Source organism: Sminthopsis crassicaudata, chromosome 3 (genome assembly GCF_048593235.1).
Source record: "Sminthopsis crassicaudata isolate SCR6 chromosome 3, ASM4859323v1, whole genome shotgun sequence".
Lineage (NCBI taxonomy): Eukaryota > Metazoa > Chordata > Mammalia > Dasyuromorphia > Dasyuridae > Sminthopsis > Sminthopsis crassicaudata.
The window spans coordinates 113,860,106-113,872,387 of NC_133619.1; the positions used below are offsets into that span (position 1 = coordinate 113,860,106).

Genomic DNA, 12,282 nt, shown 5'->3' on the forward strand with positions numbered 1-12,282 from the left:
TAGAAGGTAAGACTACGTAGGGAGCAAAAGTGCAATCTCCCTATGTTGGTAGAAAATTATTGTTTCCTTTGATTTGGACAGATATAATCTGTAGTAAGCAACTGGTAGTTAGGCCTCTGATATTGAACAAGAAACCTAAAATTGTTACTCATTTCTTTTTTTTTTTTATTATGTGGCTATTTTTCTATTAAACTCTAGATTGAACCAAATTAATGGGTGCCAAGTAAGTCTCTGCTGCTGATAAAAAAGAAGATTCCAAAAGTATTTTTTTACCTGAGTGAATTCGATGGAAAATTTGTTTTATTTTCATAAAATGTTCTATTTGAAGAAGAAAACTTGAAGAGATGATAGTTTAAGATTGCAACTAGCTTAAAGGACATTCACTCTGTTTATAATGAATTTAACAGGTACACCTAGAATTACTCATGCCACAGAGACTAATAAGAGGTTAAGTGATAAGTATATATCTTTAGAACATCTTATAGATTGTAATTATACAGAACATGAGTTACATTTTAAGTCATAAATGGAAGTTTCCAGCCTAAAGAAAAAAAAAGGAATCAACAAGCATCTGTCTTTTAGTGTATATCCCTCTGGGATAAGTACCAGTTAAAACTACTAAAAAGACTGGCAATAAAATTTCTGTTGGTTGTGAGTCAGTCGAGCTTGCAACCCCTCTTTCTTGTAAACCTCACGTAATAAGGCATGAAAAAGGGGCTTTAAAAGCCCCTTCCCAAAATTACTCTATCACGGTAGATTACAGAATGTTATCTATGGTATGTTTTAAGTGGCACAAAATACTACTCTTATGACAATGATTAGATTTATTACTATTTGTTATTTTTCTGAAATTAGGATATTTCCAGAAAAAAAGTAAAACTGAGGAAGATGAGAACACCTGAAACATGGCTCCCACTTGTTTATTTGTTTCCATGGAATATTAATTTATCTCCAAGTTATTGGGGGAAATGAATGGGGAAATTTCTCATTTTTTCATTTATTTCCCCAAAACATTTATCAAGCAGTTCTTCATTATATATGGGGAAGATCACTCCTAACAACATATTAGAAACTGTATTATCTTAACCATGTAACTCTCAAAAAGTATATATAGAATGGAGAAGAGTTACCACAATGAAATATTGTGAATTCCTCAACTTCAGCCAGTGGCACAGAATCCAAAAAACCAAAGTTCACATCATGTTTCAAACATTTATTAGTTATATGACTTTTGCTAGATCATGTTATATTTCTCAGCCTTAGTTTAATCAATTATAAAATAGGAGCTTATAATATTATTTAGTTCACAGAGTTGTGTGGCTTAAATAAGATGACATATGTAAAGTATTTTACAAATTTTAAAGTGCTATCTAAATGCAAACTATACCCAGAATCTACATTATAAAGAGTTTTTTTTTTTTTTTTCTGACAGGAAAATTTATTTTCCCAATAAAAAAGAGCTAGTCTTACAAATGAAAAGAGCACTACATGGTGACTTAAAGGAACTGTGTTGAAATTCCATCTCAGACATATGTGACAGACATTTGTTCGAGTCTCTTCATGACTTTTGCCTTAGTTTCTTTATATATAAAATGATATAGTTGGGTATGTCCCTTCCAGATTTAACTGTCACATTGCTACCAGACTAGCTAAGTTTGGTGAAACTTATGAAATTGGCTAGCACAGAGTTTTGAATTTTTTAGCCACAATAATTTCCCATCCCAGTCCTACTTGCATATCAAAATATTTTTTAAAATTAATTTTACAAAGCTTACCATATTTCTATATATATGATAAAGTTTGGTAAATAAGTCTGAATTTAAAACTTTTCACAATTATTTTAAATATTAATTATTTTCAAACATTTGTTGATCCCCCCCCATATTTCATAGTACCAAAGAAAGCTGACAGTTTCAGAGTACTGACTATTGGGATGATTTCAGAAAATTACTAAACTATGTCTAACCAGTTCATTATCTTGGGATTGATTAAAACAAGGCATTTACAAGTTAATCATTTAGCAATGTAACAATGCACACAGATTATCATGTAGAAAAAAAGATTGCAACAATCTATAACCATCATATAGGCAAGCAGTTGTGAATTATAAGTGTCAGCAACTGAACTGTGGTGACCAAAGGTACAGAATGAGAAACTGGAGTGGTGATAATGGGGACAAATCTGAGAGAACAGGTCGATGGCAGGCATAATGTAATTTAAGAACTGAAAACTCTTCTAGGTAAACCTTTAAACTGGATATGTGGATTAAGAATCTGGAGATCAAGGAATACCAGGTGAGGATTCAATCAAACATTACATATCAGAATTAGAAAGGGAACACATCAAAGCAAACAAACAATTCATGGCACAGAGAAAGGAACATATCAACTGTACATAAAGGAGAATTTTGGAAGAAGTAGAATCATCAATGATTAAGTTGTCTGAAAAAGTGGCTAAGAACCCATCACTGAAATGTTTAAGCAAAGCCTATTCGTTTGTATGTAAGGAAGGTTAGAGAATGAATTTCTTCATGGAATGGGGGATTGAGTTCTTTCAGGTTCTTCTTAATTTTAAGACATGAGATAAAAACAATAATGATATAACTTGTGAGTAAGAAGACAGGCAGGAAATAAAGAAGTAAAAAGAAAAAAAGAATAGACAAAAGCTTGAATTGGGTGTTGGAAAGTGTTTATTTTCCTAGGGTCATATAGTTAGTGAACTAGATTTCAACTCCATTGATTCAAAACTTCCTCTATACTGCAATGCCTCTCTAACTTTGAAAGATTTAGAGTTTGAATGAAAGATAACAATTAAATTTATCCTAAAATTTTGTAGTGGTACATGTATATGTAGTATACATATGTGTATATCTATATCTATATCTATATACATAATGGAAAGGCATTTTATATATTCTAGTATATAAAACTTAAAATCTAGACTAGAAATAAGTATTTAGTGCAATATTGGGATCAAGGAAGCAAAAGATCACAGGAAACCTAATTTCTAGGTTCCATGAAATATTAAGTATTTTTAGAATATCTGGTAAAATAGAAAATGTAAAATAAGAGTTCCTCAGTAGTAAAAAGATTAGTTGACTAACAGTAATCATTATTTCCTCCTCCTCCTCCTCTTCTCCTCCTCCTTCTCCTCATCCTCCTCTGCCGCCTCCTGTTCTTTTTGTCTCCTACTCCTCTTCCTCTATCTTTATTCATCTTCTCCTCTTCCCCCTCCTCCTTCTTAGATATAAAGCAAGAAACAACTTCTGGAGTCATTTAGTATAATCTCTTCATTGTATAGATCAAGACATTTAGAGAGAAAGAGACAGAAAGACAGAATGAAAGGTACAGATAGAGACAAAAAAGAAATAGCAAAAACTGTCTCTTAAAGAGAAAGACAGAAAAGATAGAAACAGACAGACAAAATAATAAAACATTCATTAAAATTTATCTTCAATCCATTTTTTATGCTTAAACTTAATGACATCAAAGAAAATAAGGCCAATCCCATGTTTGCTATGGGCTGTTTATTTGTACAAAAGACAAGGATACTAACATGAATTTGGAAAAGATGGAATCACAAAAGATATCACATAAAAATTTAAAAAAATACATATCACAATTTATGACAATAAAATTAAAATACAGCTGAAATAACTTAGACATTGGTATAATATCTAATTGATAGAAGACAATAAAATATAGAAATAATAAGTATGCTCTTTTTTGAAATATTGGTTGTTTGGGTAAGTATTTGGGCATGGATATTTATTAAAGAAATAATGTGTGTATGTAAAAATAAATATATTTGTGAAGTCAGGAGATTTCAGGAATACTTGGAATTGTATTTTAAAAGAATTTTATAAATTGGATTGTGTTTTTACATGCTAAAGTTTGAATAATGTATAAAATCTATATGCATTTATAATTCCTATAGACATTAAATGCCACAAAATTAATTCCTACTAAAAATCTAATATCTAAAATATGCACAGTTTTCTTCTAGGTAAAATCTAAGAAATAGTATGAACTTTTGAAGGATTTGGTCCAGATTTCCTAGAAATACTCTTGCTATATTGACAAACTGCACTAAATGTTAAATTATTCAGAGAAACTTAAAAGCTTTAATGAAGTAAATGTGTAAAAGCAAGGCTTCTTTCTCGTGTCTGTGATTAGAGTGCTTTGCTTTTGAACAAAACAGAAAATTACTTTCAGTCCATTTGCAGACAACCAATACACTTCTGCTGATGGAAAAGTGGTAACAGATTAAACATGAAAAGAGCAACCCATCTGGTATAAAGCTCCAGTGTCTAAGAAGTCTGTAAAATGATTAGAAAAGGGAAATATATTATGCACTCATTTTTAAGCACGATGTATCAAATGTCATTGGTGTAAATAGTTGTGTGTGCATGTGTACATGTGTTATATAAGCCTATCCTTTTTTTTTTTTTTTTTTCTCCCCTGGCTAGTCACTTCTCTTTGAAATAACTTTCCATTTACATTGTATGCGTCTTATATTTTCCTAGTTGTATGCATATTCTTTTCTTAAATAAAATATGGTCACTTTAAGGGAAGGAACCAATGTTTGTCTTTCTTTTAATAACTACAGCTTAGTACATTGGTTGGCACATTATAAACAATTAGTAAATGCTTGTTGACTGTTGACTGATAATCTATTCTTGGCTTTCTTTATTCGAAATAATTCTTAATGTAAACTGGAGTCCAATAAAGAACATGAATTTATCACATGCAGATTGGTATGGGAAGTGGCTCTTGATTTCTCCAGAATATTGAATTAATTTGGAATAATTTAGCTTCCAAAAGGAGCATTTCATTTTTAGGGAATGGTGTGTTTGTGTGGAGGAGAGGAAAGGGAAGGGATTCTCCTCTATGTCCATGGAGAGTCTGTTGATATTCTCTACAGAGGTTGAAGAAAATTGGGGTGATTTGTATAACTCATAAAAATAAATATATTTGGATATATATATATATATATATATGAATTATTCTGCATAGTCATATAGAACTTTATAATTGATTGTTCAATATGTTGAGTGCTCTCAACATTCTAAGTTAGCATTCATATTTCAAATGTTTAAAACCTGAACTGATTCATAAACCCTCTGTGCTGCACAGAACTTCTTGGGATGAATATTAGCTCTAAGATAAATTTACCCTGACTCTCATATATCTGAATCAATTCTTTTTTCCTGAGAGACACACTATGAAGGGCTTCAAGAATGTTCCCTAAAAATATATGATAAGAGGATGAACTGAAAACATCTTTAACATAAAAACTTTGTGAGATATGTCCATTTTAATGAAGAATCACTTCAGTAATAAAGATATCAAGTTGCCTGTAATGATGGAAAGAAATTAGCGGAGAAGGAGTTGTGAAAATTTTTAGTTCCCCTAAACCTCCAATCAGGAAATTATATTTATATAAACAAAAAACCAAAGCTATAATTAGCTTCTCAGTTTAGCTAACGGATTTTATTCAAGAAGTAGAGGACAAATCAAGGAGGTATTTTATACTTCATCTTATTGTCATTAACAGGAAGAAATGGGTTACTGGAATGGAAATAATAGGAATCTAAATTTTGTTATGGAGGAGGGGAAAACTAGTAATATTATACCTTACTTTTAGGATGGTAGATCTCAAAGGTTACAGAAGAATATTTGGTAGGATCTTCTGGACTAAAATAATACATAGTAATAAAACAATGCAAGAGAGGGCAAATATTCAATAATGAAATGATAAGTAATGAGTGACAAGTTAAAAAGAAACAATTAATATGAATGCACAAGAAACCCCAATAAACTTAGAGGGGACTAAACTTAGTATACTGAAGAGGTAAGGAGGATAAGAAAATATAAGGTCTTGTAATAGCAACAGGAATTCTAAAACTTGGAACAAATAAAACATATCAAGAAAGACAAACAGCAATTTTTTTTTAAATTGTAGCTTTATTGGAAGGAAAAAAAAAGTTTTGACTGAATAAAGGCTAGATCATCATTTTAGGGTGAAACATGGTGGCAAACTTCACAACAAAGAAAAAGCAGAGACACTCAACTCTCATTCTGCTTCTCTTTTCTCTACAGAGGAGAATTTGTACTGGAAATGGGAGGACAAAATTGAATAATTCAATGTTGATTTCCAGGTAAGTAGTGACTGGAGCATCTCTTTGCCCTCATTAATTCTAGTCTCTTGGCCCAGTTGAATTACATCTCTAGGCACTGAAATATTTAGCTGATACATATCATTTCTGAGTCTCTATTAGTGACATCAGAAAGATAGTGGAAAATAGAAAGTCTTCTACAACACTAAAAAAGTTAAAATACTCTTTTTTTTTCTTCAAAAAAGGGAAGACATAGCTGAGAAACTGTATCCCAGTGAGTTTAACTCTGATCGTTGGAGGGACTCTGTAGCAGGTCATTAAAGAAGTGATTCATAATCATGTAGCGCAGGAATTAATGATTTCAAAGTCTATATGATATACCAAGAAGAAATAATGCCAGTTTAAACTTATTTGGTTTTTGAACAAATTTATAAAGCAAAGTAAAGATAGTAGTACATAGACATTGTTTACCAACATTTTAGTAAAGCATTTATAAGAATATCTCATGCATTCTTAATGTAAAACATGGAGAAATTTGAATTTGACAAGAATATTAATAAATGGCTTCCGAGCTGGCTATATGGCCAAATTCTAAGTATAGCTGTAAATAGTTCAATGTCAATTTACAGGTGGAAGGGCTCAGAAATTTTTGCTTTTCTCTATACTATTTCTTAATTTTATGAATAGTTGAAATAGATAGTGCTCATTAAATTTATAGATGACACAATCCTAGAAGAAATATCTTAAATATTTCATGACAGAATGAGGATCAAACAACATATTGAAAAACTATTGGGTTACATTTATTGAAAATAAATACACTATATATAAATGTAAAGTTTTATATTTTGGTTCAAAAATTACAAAAGCAAGAATGGGGGAGCTATGATTTAACAGTAGTATGGCTAAAAATAATATCAATTCTAGTCACCTACAAGCTTGGTATGAATCAAGAATAAGATGTGTTAATCAAAAAGCTAATGTGATCTTGAGCTTCATTAAAAGATGCATATAAAGAGGTAACATTTGTAGCATAAGTGTAAGTCTGATATCATGAAATATTCAAAACTTTCCAGAGATGGAATGGATTGTTTTTGAAGTTGATAGGTTCTTTCTTATTGTAAATATTCAAACAGAGATTTCAAGAATACAAACCAGGTTATTATAGTTGTTAATCATTATGGCTATAATTGGACTGAGGTAAGATAAATAGATGACTCAATAAGAAGAACACTGGATGAGGGGGAACAGGGATAAGAAGATAAATAACAGAATCATGGGTCTGAGTTAAAGTCTTGTAATCAGGCTTGTGATCCTGAGTTCAACTTCTATCTATCACAGGTTTCTAGTTGTACAATTGCAATAATAATAACATTTTTAACAATTTTTTGCAATTCTTATGAATATGAGATATAGAAGCAGAAATTTATATATCTTTACCACTAAGTGTTAGATACCATGTTAAGCAGTATGGGTACAAATATAAACAAATAGGTTATCTCCACTCTCAAAAATATTACATTCCAATATGAGGAAGATACCCACATATACACACATAGGTATATATACATAAATATATATGTGTGTATATATATATACACATATGTATATATAATATATATATATATGTCTGTGTTTATGCATATGTGTGTGAATATAGATACACAAATATATGTATATGTAGCAGGTAAAGAAAAAAGAAAAATATGTATAGTCAGTCCAGGTATGAGTTAAAGTATTACTGAAATCTTTCAACACTGAGGATTTTAGGGAGACTCTCATCTAGGGTACAGTCTCATGTTGAAGATTACTCGAAAAGTTCAAGCTATTAGTTAAAGAGAAAATAAGTATAATTGAGCCTGATCTATTATGGTTTTTATTATTATAACTAAAGCTAAAATTTCATGATTCTATAAAAATCAAGAAATTCAGAAAATTTACACAAAATAAAGATTTATTAATGAGTTTAAATTATTCTTTCCTTGGAAAAACAATTACTTTTTCTAAATATGATAATAGATGTCAATCTTCAATTTTCTTGTCAACCTAAATAAATGTCCCCATTACATCATCATTTTCCCTAGGTTAAGCATATAGTACATATTTTTACTTAAAAAAGTAACAATCTTCACCCATATATGCAAGAATTCCATGGTACAGACTAATAATAGAAAGAAGTAGGGGTAAGAATATTCCTGATCTCTTTCTCTGAAAAAGAGAGTCTTATTATGGCTAAACCATCCTAGTCAGATATTTACAAACTTTTATTGTCTGATGCCTCATTTTTCCTTAAGAGTAGAAACCATCATTAAATAATTCAGCAGAAAGAATACTAAAACATCATAAAAACCCATCTGCCTGCTTCTAGACAAACTATATTAAAGCTCTCAAAAACTTGTCTATCCAACTGTTAAAAATATCTAGCAAAAATTACTTAACTTCTCTTAAAGACATTGCCTAAACTAACTTCTTGCTTGTATAGTTTATTTCCTAGGAACTTCTAAAAGGAAATGGGGTAGTTTTACAATCACTCATTTTTTTTATATAATACAGCAATTTTAATTCAGTTATAAATATCTATGCATATTTATACGTGGTCAGAGTCCTTTGCAAAGCGTAAAATCTACTCTCCTGCAGAGCAAAGTCATTTTCATCTTTGTCTTTTTATTCCCATAACTTAGCATGATGCCTGGAAAAAAGGCAGTGCTTAGAAAGTTTTTGTTGAATTTATTTCATTTTTAATTTGATTTTTGAGTACCAAACCAGACAATTCAAATCAGAAAAAATCACATGGGAATATTCCTTCCCCCCACTACCTTTAAAAGAACTCATATTGATATCTGTTTTAAAGTTTGTAAAGCACTTTATAAATATTACCTTATTTATTCTTCACAACTATGGGAGATAGTTGTTACTATTTCCCTATTTCACACATTAAGTAACTGAGGCAAATAGTGATTAAGACTTGCTTGGTCACTTTACTTTTCTTCCTTGATAAAGTTAAATAATATTTGGAGATTAAAATTTCAACTATATAAAAATATTTAATTTTATGATTACATTTATAAATCATAAAATGAATAAAGAGTAAAAAGCATGATATTCAGGCCTTCCTAAACTGAACATCACTGTCCTGGAAGTAATTCTGTCTTATTTTAAACTCAGCACCTTTGTAAGAAAGCAGGAAACTTAGACCAAGTATTAGAAAACAGATGGGCTGTTGAACAAAAAATAATCATAACTATTTTCATCAGCTTAACAATTCTATCAGCAAAGAGAAGATTTTTCAGTTGACAGGAAATGTCTTGCTTGGCAGATTTTGTCAGGAATGGGATCAGAATGGGATGCGTCCTGGAACTAAAGCCTCTGAGACTTCCATCAGCAAGACAATATGGAAGGAAAAAAAATCATAACAGCGTGATAAAGTCCACTTGAGGGAGATATCCATATGATCCTACCCAGTACACTTAGACTTTTAAACTTCTATCTATTTGTTTATTTCAGCATTTCCATATCCAGGATTGAAAGGTCCATGCCAAGTTTTAAATAACTGGCAACTCAGCTTGCCATATAATTATAAGAGCACATAGCAATCTATGTAAACATTTTATGAACAACTTAAAACACACAAGGGAGCAAAGCTGTTCAATTTCTTTGATACTTATGTGTCTCCTGCACTCCAACCTAACCAAGTGCCAACAAGCCACAGGTGCAAAAAGAATGAGCAGGTGAACAAAATAAAATGCTATTGTGAAGGGTATGAATATGTTTCTTGTTTCTCCATAATGTATATTCATCTTAGGATACATTAGCACATCTGTTACATATTTTTCAGAGATGTCATTTTATAACAGAAAGCTTCATTTAGTCAAGATTACCTCTTTATTCCCTTCTCAAGATTAAATGAGACTGAGATGGGTTGAGATACACTTTAGGTAAGATTTTCCTTTAGATGTTAGCTATACTTCATTATAAGAAGGTGACAACAGGTTCCCAAGGGATATGCTAGCAGAATATGGACTCTGGTGGGACACACAAAATCAGAAAGGTTTTCAGTATATGACTAGTTAGGAAAATGACTGAAATGCCATCTGAGAATCATTCTGCTAAGTTTCAAGAGGTTTACCATGAATAGTTTGACCACAAAGTGAAAATGTGGTTTTGATTTGTATCTTTTTCCTCTGAAAATCTTGAATTCTTTATTAAGGCAAGTTGTGCTTGCAATCTCTGTCAATAACAGGTGCATTGTCAATATAATTTAAATAAGGTTTGCAGTTTTAATGCATAGGTCAAGAAAGGCAGAATACTGACACTGTAGGAGTAAGGAGTCAAGAATAATCTAGGAAAAATATTCAACAGGACAGCAAGGGACAATGAAAACAGGTTGGGTGAACTGGCATCTTGGTAGAAGGGGCCACCAATGTCTTATGAATGGTTAGAGGCTCTTATTGAACCTGGTGCTGATTAATGATTTGGGGAAACGAGGGGAATTGGTAACTAGTTCATATTCAAACTACCTCCATGCATTCAGGAAAATGGTTTGGGGACATAACTAAAGGCTTCACTTCAACTGAGTGGCTCAGGGGATTTGAATTTTCATTGAAGTTTCTTTGCTTGGTGGAAGAGGGAGAAATACCTACACTAGTGAATTAACAGATTCTTGATGTATTAAAATAGAATAGCATTTTCTAAAAATTAAAAAAGTGCTGAAATAGACAAAATATAACAATAGGAAACTTAAGCATTAATAGCAGAATTTACAGATGTGCCTCTCAAAGATATAGTGAAACTAGGCACTGGGTATAGCAAAGTGGTCAAAACATTCCAATGCAGAATTTTGACCGAATAAAACATTTCAAAATCGGTTTAAACACACTCATTTTATTGTTTCCAGTTCAAGTAATACTTTTAAAAGTTATATTGATTGACAAGTAGCATACCCCTATTTATAAGTCTGACAATCCTCCAAAAGGTTATGTGATCTGTGAGCATATACTATCATTGGATAGGCAATAGTAGCATCCAGTGAAAGAGAAAAATAACTTGAATAAATAAGTAAAGTTCAATTTAATTCAGAATACCTATTCAGAATACCTTTATGACTCTTCAAGGTAGTAAATAGAGTGTAGTATATTAAAGATAAGGAAGATGGAGTAGAAAAAAGAATGCTACATTGGAAATCATAAGACATATATAAACTCTAGTTCTGGGACTTACTAAACACATAACTTAAGCTCTCTGGATCTTAATTTTCTCACATGCAAAGTGAAGTGTAATTAAAGAGTGCTACATCTTCTAGCTCTGAATATATTCATTTTAAGGCCAAATTCATGCTTTGAACAAAGCTTGTTATCTTGCTTGGGAGGAGAGATAACAAAATGTAAGTATTTGTTACTCAAATGTATCATTCAAAAAATAATCACCATGTGAGGTAGGGAACAGAAAAATTCTATGTCTTCGAACAGTATGGATTTTGATGTAACTTGGCCAAGACAGGTTTTCACAGCCTCAGAGGTTTCAATTTTGTTTTGATCAAATAAATGCTCAAGATGGATGAAATGTTAGTTACAGAGATTAAGATTATCAGGGATAGAAACCAATTTTGTTTTAAGTAACAATGTTATATGTCCTCTTCTTCAGTCAACCAATCATGTCTGAATTTTGTGGCTACATATGGGATTCTCTTGGCAAAGATACAGAAATTGTTTGCCATTCCTTCTTCAGTAAAGTTAACTAACTTATTGAGAGTCACACAGCTAGTAAATGTATAAGGCCTTTACTTCTCTTTGTTGTTCCCCATAAATGACAATGTTTCTCCAGCCACTTACCCTTTGCATAGAGTTTTTCCTACAGCTGGAAAGTATGTATTTTCTCTTCATTTCTGCTACTTAGGCTTACTCTAAAAACTTATCTAACTTGCCACTTCCTTCAAAAGACCTTTCCTGATTCCCCTAGTTTTTGTTGTTAAATTAATCAATTTGCATTATTTTGTATCTACTCTTATGTTTAATTATTATTTTTAAACCTGCAAATATTACATATTTCTAGAAGAATGTGAGCTCCATATAGACAGGGAATGTCTCACTTTTTTATTTGAATCTATAGAGCCTAGGTTAACTGGTACATAATATTCAAGTTATAAAGGTCAATAGGTTAATATGGAT

The 12,282-nt window shown here is 31.2% G+C and overlaps 1 long non-coding RNA gene across 1 annotated transcript in view; it reads left to right on the forward strand.

The window, feature by feature from the left end:
• The window catches only part of LOC141564891 (uncharacterized), a 51,141-nt gene extending 41,265 nt beyond the window's left edge, over window positions 1-9,876 (forward strand). Inside the window, exons 5-6 of the long non-coding RNA XR_012488781.1 lie at window positions 6,102-6,160; window positions 9,435-9,876. This is a non-coding gene — a long non-coding RNA (uncharacterized LOC141564891). The remainder of the gene's footprint in view (window positions 1-6,101; window positions 6,161-9,434) is intronic.
• Window positions 9,877-12,282: the final 2,406 nt, after the last annotated feature.